We start from the raw sequence: 12,376 nt of genomic DNA, 5'->3' as shown, positions 1-12,376 counted from the left end.
TAGAAGTACATTTTCTTTCCTTCTTCGTTTTTTCCTTTGACTCTCTTGTCACTTCCACTTTGGGAGCCAGCCTAGCACCCAGGTGAATTTGAGGAACACTCAAGTTTGCCAGGTGATTACCGGTATTTCCCAAATATTTAAACAGTACGGGTAGGATCCCTGTCCTCCCAGAACTTAGTCCTGAACGACGACCCCAGTGTCTTCAGACCACGAACGGCTCCCAAATCGTTATCCATGCTGTTCCTCCTGCCTGGACCTATTTCTTACCCCCGCCCCTTCACCTGACAAACTTCAGTGTGCATCAGCTCCACCTGGCACTACCCCCAGATCTGCGTTATCCAATTCTCTGATTCTCCTCCAAAGAAGGAAGAACTTCACATTTTAACAAGCACCAGGCCAATTTTGATTTAGAGGTCCTCAAACCAGAAAAATTGCACTGGAAACAGGGGCAGTGATACTTTGAGCCAGTCACTCAGTAGCACCCAGTCCAGATTCACTACTGTTGAATGCCTGGGCAAATGTCACCCCCGCTGGAAACAGTTACTTGTTTCCTCTTCTGACTTTCTGTAATATTTGACTCACAGCTACTCCTCCCCACTTCCCTGATTAGGTTGAATGATGAGCTCTGGGAAGGCCAAACACAGATGACTTAACGTTTGAACAAATTAAATGTATGCATAAAAATACATGAAACCTGCAGCTTTTTCCTTTCCCAGACCAAAGCAAGTTGCTCAAATATTGTTGTAGGTACTTTGATAAAGAGGCAGTGGACTCCAGAGATTAGGAGCACATTCTCTGGAGTAAGACTGTCCTGAAATTTCAAGGTTCCTAAACCACTAAGCCTCCAATTCGTTACCCCTTATGTAAAGATAATTTTACTGGTCCTTGTGCCCTGTACAGTCAGTGATGGCTGTTATCACTGCATTGAGCCTTTTATTGTCTTTGTTCGCCCCTGCAGGTCAAAATGGCATCATATTCAACATCCTCTATACCAACTTGTTTGTTGAAAAGAAATGGGGAGAGGCTGCCCCCTAAATGTGGACGTGAGCCAAAAACAAACTGAGCTCCTGGTTGGACTCTGAACTGAACCCAGTGTTAGTTTTTCACGGAATCACGAGCTATACCAAAGTCCCCTTCCAGCCTCCTCCTCCCCTGCCTGAAAAGGAACCAAAATGATGAACCAGTTCAAAGGAGATCCAAGGAGATCCAGATCTAAAAGACCAAACAGAACCTTAAAGAAGGCTCTGGGCCTGACCAGATGGTGGTGCAGTGGATAGAGCGTTGGACTGGGATGCAGAGGACCTAGGTTAGAGACCCCGAGGTCGCCAGCTTGAGCACGGGCTCCTCTGGTTTGAGCAAAAGCTCACCAGCTTGAACCCAAGGTCGCTGGCTCGAGCAAGGGGCTACTCGGTCTGCTGAAGGCCCACGGTCAAGGCATATATGAGAAAGCAATCAATGAAAAACTAAGATGTCGGCAACGAAAAACTGATGATTGATGCTTCTCATCTCTCTCCATTCCTGTCTGTCTGTCCCTGTCTATCCCTCTCTCTGACTCTCTCTGTCCCTGTTAAAAAAAAAAAAAGAAAAGAAAAGAAAACAAAGAAGAAGAAAGAAGGCCCTGGACTGGCCCTGAGGCAAAGGACTATTTTAAGATGGGTTTCAGAGGTGTGTCTGAGGATTTATTAAATTCTTTTGAACCAGTGAACATTTGCTGTGATGATGACCAGGATATGAAGATGACCACGGCCTGGAATCTGAGCAGAACAGGGGTTTTAAAGCCTCATTAACTAAATTCAAATCTTAGCTGGGAAGAAGCCAGTGGCATTGTCCTCCACAGAGCCCTGAGATGGTGGTGATCTCCCAGGCTTAGACCCAGAGGCTCTGCTTAGAAATCTGGTTATAGTCACTCACACCAACATATTCTAATTTCTACTCCCGTGTGGCTCATTCACATGGATGGGCAGAGCTGGTGTTGGGAGGGTGATAGAGGGAGAGAATGTTTATACAGGGAAGGGTTTATAATCATACTGCCTTCAAGTCTCCAAGTCTCATTTTTGAACTTCGAAAAGCATGCATATTTTGATTCTATACTCATGTTTTTTATAAAACACACTAATCTTGAAGATGGGTGGAGATGTGTTCTCCTCTACCACCACCACCCCACACACACACCCTTCTGACCTTATCTCTTATTACTCTCCCCTTCACTCTCCTCCACCCCAACCAGGAAGCCTCCTTCCTATTCCTTGAACATGCCAAACAAACCCTTGCCTCAGGACCTTTGCACTTGCTCTTCTCCCTTCACAGAATATTCTTTCCCCAGAATTCCTACAATTCCCACTTTCTTGCCTCCTTCAGGTCTTTGCTCAAATGTCACCTGCATGGAGCCTCCAGAAAGCCTCTCCTGATGATACACTTCCCTCCTCCCACTACAGATTCTGTGGTGCTGATGGATGACTGTCTCAACCTCACTTTCTGCAATTAAAGGAGTCAAGTGCTATATACAGTGGACTCTGGGGTCAGACTGCCTGGGTTCCAATCCTGCCTCTGTCATTTGCTAGCTCAGATACCTTATTTAACCTTTCTGTGCTTCAGTTTCTCCTCTGTAAAATGGATCTAAAAATAATATCTATATATAACAGGATCTGATAGGTAAATCTATGTTAAGAGCTTGGAATGGTGCCTGGCATGTGGTAAGTGCTCTGTAGGGACTAACCATTGCTATTATTTCCATCTGTCCACACTCTCAACCACTGTGCTCCCATGCTGCTTGCCAGACATCTAGCTGGGTGTTTTTATATCCCTCATTTATCCCTCATGGTGTTTCAGAAGAATAGTTTTTATTGTCCCCACTTAACAATTAAGGAAAATGAGGGCCCTGGCTAGTTGGCTAGGCGGTAGAGCATCGACCCAGCATGTGGAAGTCCCTGGTTCAATTCCCATCAGGGCACACAGGAAAAGCGACCGTCTGCTTCTCCACCACTCCTCCTCCCCTTCTCTCTCTCTCTCTCTCTCTCTCTCTCTCTCTCTCTCTCTCTCTCTCTCTCTCTTTTTCTCAAATGGTTCAAGCAATTTGGCCCCAGGCACTGAGGATGGCTCCATGGCCTCACCTCAGGCATTGAAATAGCTCAGTTGCCAAGCAACGGAGGAGCGGCCCCTGATGGGCAGAGCATCACCCTATGGGGGCTTGCCAGGTAGATCCTGGTTGTGGTGCATGCGGGAGTCTGTTTCTGCCTCTCTGCCTCCCACCTCTCACTTAATAAAAAAAAAAAGGAAAGAAAATGAGGATCAGACAAGATAAACACAAGTTATTCAGCTGGAAGATGGTGGAGCTGAGATTTAGACCCACAAGTATCTCTTCACTGCACTATATACTAAACAAGTGTGGGGAAAGGTAGTCTTCTACCATCCTTTGCAGCTCAACTCAAATATGCCCCTGTTCCAAGGAGCTTCCTTGTGCCAATGCATTGGTCTGGATTCTATGTCACCCATCAGAGCAGTCAGGGTCATTTTGCAGTTGCCAATGTTGGCTTCCCTAGCAATCGGTCCAATTTCAAATTCCAGTTGGGCAAGTTACTAACTCAAGCAAGTGTCCTCATAGCTACAACAGAATATAACAGAGCCTAGCTCATAAAGTCACTGTAAGGATTAAATGAGATAATCCATGTAAAGCATTTAATAAATGTTAGCTATGATTACCATTCTCATCAATGTCTTCTTCCTTGGTATACTGTATATTCTTGGAGCATAAGGAACCCTTGTTATATCCATCTTTACTTAAGCAAAATATTTAACTTCCCAGTTGTGTAATTTTAAACAAGTTACCTTCTCTATATCTCACTTTCCTCATACAAAATGATGGCAATTATAATATTATAGGGTTGTTATGGAGAGTAAACAGTTTAATTAATGTAAAGCATTTAGCACATTGCCTGGCATATGCTAAGTGCTAATAAACATCAGTTATTATTTATGTTCTCCTATGCCTAAATCAGTGCCTGAAATATAGTAAGATAATAATAACCAGATTGAGTGAAAGAACAAATATTTTAAATTTCAAACATTGCCATTTAACCTCCCACTTTCTAAATTTTATAATTTAGAAAACTGTTGTTTTTCTCACTACAGTTTATAATAAGTGCTCAATTTATCTCTGGTAAGGTTGGGCAACCCAACTATGGAAAGCCCTAATGCAGCTTTGAGCTTTAGCTGTGTCGCCATGATGTGAATCAGGTCCTATAAAACCTTGCCAATTGTGACTTACTCAAAACTTTGGCTAATGTCTAACCTGAATGCTGTGTCCACAGAAGCACCAACCTTTCCTGCCCCACCGTGGATCTGGACTGCCCCAGAGGAAGCAACGTCACTCAACAAACATGGGGACACATTTCAGTTCTGCTTTTCTGGCTCTCGGAACAGAGTTCCAGTACCATGGGTGCAAGGACTGAGTTGTTCTTCCTGACCACAAGACTCAATAGATGGACCTTCATGGAGAGGAGGACCATCCAGGTACTATTTTTAACAAGGGTGCCAAGGAGAAAACTGAGACTCAGAAAAGTTAAGCAGTTTGCCTAGGGCCACAGAGCTGATAAGTGGCAGAGCCAATAATCAAACCCAAATCTCTTTGTCCTTGTTGCCCATGCCTTGCCAGCCATCTTCCCATAATGCTGCCTCAAACACTCCTTTTGATCATTAAAAATGATAGTATATAAAGTTTCAGCACAGTGTAGGCATTCAAAAAATATCACCTTCTGCTTCTGCACAAACTTCTTTCCAACTCCTTCCCTTCTTTGCCTCACTTCTTGAGGTCAAAAGATTTTTGCACCTGACCTGTGGTGGTGCAGTGTGGATCAAGTGTTGATGTGGAATACTGAGGTCGCTGGTTCGAAACCCTGGGCTTGCCTGGTAAAGGCACAAATGGGAGTTGATGCTTTCTGCTCCTTCCCCCTTTCCTCTCTCCCTCTCTCTCCTCTTTCTCTAAAAACGAATGAATAAATAAATAAATAAATCTAAAAATAAAGAATACTTAAAAATATATATTTTTAGCCTGACCAGGCAGTGGCGCAGTGGTTAGAGCGTCGGACTGCGATGCAGAGGACCCAGGTTCGAGACCTCGAGGTCGCCAGCTTGAGCACGGGCTCATCTGGTTTGAGCAAAAAAAGCCCACCAGCTTGAACCCAAGGTCGCTGGCTCCAGCAAGGGGTTACTCAGTCTGCTGAAGGCCCGCAGTCAAGGCACATATGAGAAAGCAATCAGTGAACAACTAAGGTGTCGCAACGCTCAATGAAAAACTAATGATTGATGCTTCTCATCTCTCTCTGTTCCTGTCTGTCTGTCCCTGTTTATCCCTCTCTCTGACTCACTCTCTGTCTCTGAAAAGAAAAGAAAAAACAAATTTTTACACTGGCCTCATTTCAAATTCCAGCTCTGCTACTTACTAGCTTAGGCAAATAATTTCACCTCACCAAGCCTCAGTTTCTTCTTCTGTCAAGTGGTGGAACAATGTAGGTATCAGAGGCTTCTGTTGAGTCAGGGAAAGAAGGAAAAGTTTATACAGATGTGATTGATAATTATTCACATTTTTTAAATTTATTAACAAAGCTTCAAGGAACGTAAATTAGTGTAGCCACAATAGAAAACAGTATGGAAGTTTCTCAAAAATTCTAAGACTAGAGCTATCATATGACCCAGCAATCCCTCTTCTGGGTATCTACCGAAAAATTGGAAAACACTTATTTGTAAAGATGTATGTACTCTTATGTTTATTGCAGCAGTATTGACAGGGAAACAGCCCGAGTGGCCTTTGATGGATGACTGGATAAAGACGATATGGTACATATATACTGTACAATGAAAATACTCTTCTACCATTAAAATGATGAAATCTTACCATTTGCAAAACATGGACTATTCTTGAGAAATAAGACAAGACAGAAAAGGACAAGAACTGTATGATTTCACTCATATTGGGATAAAATAAAAAAACAAAATAAATAAATTCATAGATACAGACAACAGAATGGTGGTTACAAGAGGGAATGGGGGTGGGGCAGGATGAAGAGGGTAAAGAAGGTCAAATACGTGGTGATGGAAGGAGACTAGACTTTGAGTGGTGAGAATACAATGGAGTATACAGATGTTGTATTACAAAGCGGTACACCTAAATATTATGTTTTAACCAGTGTACTCCAATAAATTTAATTTTAAAAAGTAAGAAACAGCCTGACCAGGTGGTGGCGCAGTAGATAGAGCGTGGGAGGAGACCCAAGTTCGAGACCCCAAGGTCGCCGGCTTGAGCGCAGGCTCATCTGGTTAGAGCAAAAGCTCACCAGCTTGAACCCAAGATCGCTGGCTCCAGCAAGGGGTTACTCGGTCTGCTGAAGGCCCGCGGTCAAGGCACATATGAGAAAGCAGTCAATGAACAACTAAGGTGTTGCAGCGCGCAAGGAAAAACTAATGATTGATGCTTCTCATCTCTTCGTTCCTGTCTGTCCCTGTCTATCCCTCTCTCTGACTCTCTCTCTCTCTCTATCTCTGTAAAAAAACAAAAAAACAAAAAAAACCCCACAAATATAATACAAAATTTAAAAATAAAATAATGAATTACAAAATTTTTAAAAAACGACAATATAAGCAAATAGATTAGAGGAAGAAAAAAAAGAAGTGTGCCCACTATGAGACTAGAACAAAAAAAGGAGAAAAACTTTGCTAAATCAAGAGTTGTAATCTATTCTGAGAATAAGGAGACTCCAAAGCATCATGATAGTTGGTCTCTCTATATGAATCTAAAATGTATTGTGATACTCCTATATCATCTTTGCATGCCTCTGTATCACATTTGCGTATCTTTAGATCATCTTTTCATAACTGTATATCACCTATGCATTTCTCTCTGGAAGGATACACAAGAAGTTGGTAACAGTATTTACCCACAAAGAGAGGAACTGGTCACTGGGTACAGAGGTGTACATTTGTTTACTATATATACTGTTTTTTTTTTATAACTCTAAAATTTCATTCTATGGGTATTACCTACCCTGAAACTGATTTAAAAAAAAAAAAAACAACTTGAAAGCATTCTGGGTACAATTAAGTCTCAAATTGTGGACATCCCTCTTTCGGGTTCCACAGTTGGGAGCTATGTGACCTTGGGTAGGGCTCATCCTCCACGCTGTCTAGGCTTCCTGGCTAGTTACACAGCTGGGTGGGAGCAGAAGAACCTCTGTCTCCTTGCTTTGCAGCTCAGTTTCTTCCACTGCATCCAGTTGCTTCCCTGCAAGGACTGGTCTTGAGGATGGTGACTCAACCTCTATACCTGTTTTTTCCCTCTCCTTCCTCTCTCTCTCTCTCTCTCTCTCTCTCTCTCTCTCTCTCTCTCTCACACACACACACACACACACACACACACACACACACTATTAAAACCATTTAGGCGCAATGTAGATTTGTTCCCCTGGGAGCAGAAACCCTACCTCAGCCCCTTTCTGCCCTGCTCCCCTGGAGACTGACTGTCTCTCGTCTTGGGAAAGTTACAGGTTTCATTTTGTCACTTGGAAGCTGCTGCAGCCAGGAAGAAAACCCGAGTTGACTTGGAGCCAGGGCCTTAATTGGATTGGATCCCTGTGGAGGCCATTAGCCTCTTGCTGCAGCTTGGCTGAGAGGAAATCCTTCCTCCCCCACCCCAATCCCCACTCACACACATGGCAGCCAAGATCTTCAATGGCCTACTACCCAAATAAGGTATTGTATTAAGTTTCCAATTATTATTATTCTCCCTTGCATTTGAACAGCTTTTTACTTTTTCCAGACACTAGCAAATTCTGTGAGTATTGTGACTAGTCTCACTTGATCTCTTTGTTCATTTATGTCACCATTTTTATGGAGGGTCTACTATGTGCCAGGCACTGTTCCAGTCCCAGGACAGACAGCATCTGGACTTTCACAAAGAATACATTTATTTCGGAAGTCAGACAATAAACCAATATCCAGCCCCATATGCCTATGTCAGGAAGTAATAAGAGTCACAAAGAATAAAGCAGAGTAAGGGAATGGAGAAGGATGTTGGGGGCATGAAGGAAAAACAGCCTCTCTGATAAGATTTGAGTAAAGACCTGAAGAAAGTAAAGATGATATCTGGGCAAATAATGCTCTAGGCAGCAAGAACAGCAAGTGCAAAGGCACTGAGGCAGGAATTTCCTCAGTATGTTGGAGAAACAATAAAGTGGTACATGAGGAATCACAGGTCCAGACAGTTTGTTGAGTTGTTTGCTGGGACCTTTTGCTACCAATTCAGTGGCTCTTACCCTTTTTTATGCCTGGAAAACACTGAAAAACAGCAGAAGGATTAGAAAAACTTCTTAAGCTGGTTAACAGAAATTGTCCCATGATGGTAAATAACCCATTCCCAAAATAAAAAGACAACATTTAGGAGGCTATCCATGGCATATTATCCATAAAAGCAAAATAATAAAAACAATCTCTCTTTAAAAGTATTAATCATTAGAAGAGAGTAGTCACTGAATACTGTTCTTACAACTCTCTACATATGAGGGAACTATGCCTTGGGAAAGATGTGTGGCTTGTCTGAGATCACAGGGCCAGGGGTTTAATCAGGTCCAGTTATGTGCCTGTCTCCCATCTTTGTGAGGGCAGGTCCATGTCTATCTTCTTTACCTTTGTATGACAGGCACATAGCATGGGGCCTGGCCCAACGTTGATGCTCAAAAAATGTTGACTAAATGATTAAAGATCTCTATTTTCAAAGCCTGTTCTGATTCTCACATACTACTTTGCTTTCCAAGCAAACTATGATTCATCTAATCATTGGAATATTCTATTTAAAATGATTGTTTGCTTAAATAAAACATAGGTCATCTATATAATGGGAATAATACACAGTCATCAAAAAAGATGTTGAAGGTTGCTAAGAATAGAGCTGCTGATGGGGGTAGGAACCAATGGAGTCAGCAATCAGGAGGATGGCTGTGTGCCTGGTGGCTCCGCTCAGTGCTACTCACTGCCCCCTTGGCCCACATCCTCACTCCACCTCTGCCCTAGCTCCAATTTCCTAGCCAAACATAACATAGCCGCCCTAAGGCTCAGAAATGACAGTAATTGCCACCACCACCAGCAGCAGTCTTATTGTTATTATTACTTATGTTATTATTAGATGTGTAATGAGTACTTAATATGCACCTGATTAAGTGCATTGCCTATACAATCTCATTTACTACATACAACCCAAGTTGAGTATTATTATTGCTCCCCATTTTCCAGAGGAGAAAACTGAGGCCTAGAGAGATTAAATCACATTCCCAAATTAAATAGCTGGTAAGTAAGTGGAAGAGCTGGGATTTGAACCCAAGTCTATTCTGACTCCAGATGGTACAGTTTGCAGCTGACCTGCCACCTCCCATCACCCAAAGTCACTCTGTAGGCAGTGCCCTGACTTCAGCAGTCTTTCCCCAGCCAGATGCCTGCTCTGCCCTTTGCCTCTTGACCTAAGTCTATGGATATGACCTTCAACATAGGGAAATAGCTTTTTTTTTGGGGGGGGGGGTATTTTTCTGAAGTTGGAAATGGGGAGGCAGTCAGACAGACTCCCGCATGCGCCCAATCGGGATCCACCCAGGATGCCCACCAGGGGGCGATGCTCTGCCCATCTGGGGCGTTGCTCTGTTGCAACCAGAGCCATTCTAGCGCCTGAGGCAGAAGCCACAGAGCCATCCTCAGCACCCGGGCCAACTTTGCTCCAGTGGAGCCTTGGCTGAGGAAGGGGAAGAGAGAGACAGAGAGGAAGGAGAGGGGGAGGGGTGGAGAAGCAGATGGCCCTTCTCCTGTGTGCCCTGGCCGGGAATCGAACCCGGGCCAGGGCCGGGAAATAGCTTTTATCACAGAGAGTCCCCACCAGAGCTGGTGGCCCTGACTCAGATGAGGTACCTATTTCTTATTGCCTACAGGTGCAGGGGCAGCCAGCTGTTGCCCCAGGAGAACCCTGGGGTTGTAGCTCATTTCCCAGCAACTTCAGAGCAAATGTTATTAGCATCTTAGCATACTATATCAGCATAATGTGTGGCTTGGAAATGCTCCTCTCCAGTCATAAAGTTGGATTTGAATATGGACATTTCTTCTTCGTCCTTGGGCATTCACAGTTTATTTATTTGGTAGTTTGAGGCCTGAACAATCAGCCCTTTAACTCACAGCTAGGTAGCGGAGGAGGCATTAAACTATTTGAAATTCAAGCAGGCAACTGTATTTTTTCAAAGCTGAGCAGTGTCCTTCATGCTTCAGAAGAGTTCCCCAGCTCTGAGCTGCGCCGAGCAGCAGCGGCCAGAGACCCAGACCTGAGAGCAGGGGAAAGTGGGAGCAGCGGGAGATGTTTTCCCAGCTGCATCCCATGCCTGGCTGTCCACTCTCTTCAGTGGTGGTTTGGTGATTCTTGGAAGCTTAGGCTTGTTTGTTTGTTTGTTTCCATTTGTTTTCCGTAAGAAACAATTGCTAATCTCCTCACACAGAGCTACACTTCCTATTGCAATGTCCTATTTGGACCAGGACGGCCAGTCTTTGTGTGGATGCTGTACACACAGGGGACAGTGCCCTCCAGAGGGACAATAACCTTGCCTGAGCTAATCACAAGCATGGGCAGGATCCGGAGGGTTGAACCCAATTCTTCTTCCCTGCCCACCCTGTCTGGTGTGCCTCCTGGTCTTCCAGTTAGGCTCTGAAAGGAGTCATTCCTAACCCCGGAATTCTCCTAGATCCTCCAGCGGCTGGATCCACCCTGCCAAGGCAGAGTCCAGAGTCCCTGGAGTCACCCAGCAGAACTCCCAAGGGAGATGAGCACATCCAAGCCACACAGAATGCTCATACAGTGTGCTAAGAGTGGCCTCATCCCAGGCCCACGGGTGGGAGGGGGAAGGGAAGAGCTGGATGACAAGGACAAAGAAGCTGAAAGGGGGCTGGGCACCTCTTCCTGCCCATCAGAGATAAACACTACAAGAATCAGCAGGAACAGGATATTTACATGACCCGAGTGTCCCCATGGAATGCTTATTATACTTGCAAGGGAGAAAATTGTAACTTATACAGTGGAGAAACCAGACCACCTTTTAACCAAGGTAATCAAAATGATTAGCACTCTCTCCAGGCAGACAGACATCAGGGACGTCCGGAAGTGCCCTCCGAGAGGCGCACAATATCAATTTTGTAATGTTCCAGCTGAGAATGCATAACCTGAAGCTAATCATGAGGGGACATCGAACACACCCAAACTGAGCAACAATTTATAAAAGAATGTGTCTGTGTTCTTCAAAATGTCAACATCATGAAAGGTAGGTTGCCGTTCCAGATTAGAGGAAAATAAAAAGACATGACAACTACAAAAGAAAAAGAAAACCAGACAGGACAACTAAATGCAGTACCCATTCTTGGACTGGATCTTGTACTACAGGGGACAGAATTCTATAAAAATGTTACTGGTTCAATTGACAGAATATGAACGTGAGTAGAAGATTAAAGTATATCAATGTTAGATTTTCTGAATTTCATAGCTATACTGTGGTCATGTAAGAAGATAGCGTTGTCCTTTGGAAATACATACTGAAGTGTTGAGGCGTAAAGTGCGTAGGATGTCTGCAATCTACTCTCAAATGGTTAAAAATAATAATAATAATAACATAGCCCTGGAGCATCAGTTGGTTGGAGCATCGTCCCAAAGCGCAGAAATTGCCAGTTTGATCCCTGATCAGGGCACATACAGAAACAGATTGATGTTCTTGTTTCTCTCTCTCCCTCCCTTCCTCTCTCATAAAAATCAATAAATAAACGTTTAAAACAAATCTTTCTAAAAAATTTAAAAAACCAATAACATGTATGGCCATAAGTATATGTGTAAGTATATCTGTCTATTATTTATCTATACCTAATCTAGCTAATATCTATCTAGAAAAAGAGAAAATAAATGTGGCAAAGGGCAAAAATTGTTGAATCTAGGTAAAGGGTATCTAAGAGCTTTTTGTATTACTTTTGCAACTTTTCTGTTAGTTTGGAATTATTTTAAATTAAAGTAAACATCACAGGGGGCCAGAAGGAGGCAAAGCTGAGTCCCCAGCTGAAACCCTGGGATGTTTTTCCCCCTCTTCTTTGAGTGCCCGTGGTGGCAGACTCCTGCTATGACTTCTCTCCTTTGAAGGACTTTTCCGTGGCGTGGCCGGTTTCCCTGTCTCTGGAAGGCAGGAAGACACGCCCGCCCTCTTAGATCATCATCGCTGGGGCCGCGGAGTCTGGCAGTCGGGGCGGAACCTTCCAGGCAGGCCAGCTCGGAAACAGCAGCACCCGCTCACCCACCGGTCTTTCCGAAGTAAAAAGGCGAGGGAAT

The sequence above is a fragment of the Saccopteryx leptura genome, chromosome 3, assembly GCF_036850995.1.
Source record: "Saccopteryx leptura isolate mSacLep1 chromosome 3, mSacLep1_pri_phased_curated, whole genome shotgun sequence".
NCBI lineage: Eukaryota > Metazoa > Chordata > Mammalia > Chiroptera > Emballonuridae > Saccopteryx > Saccopteryx leptura.
Note: the sequence above shows the minus strand (reverse complement) of the source record.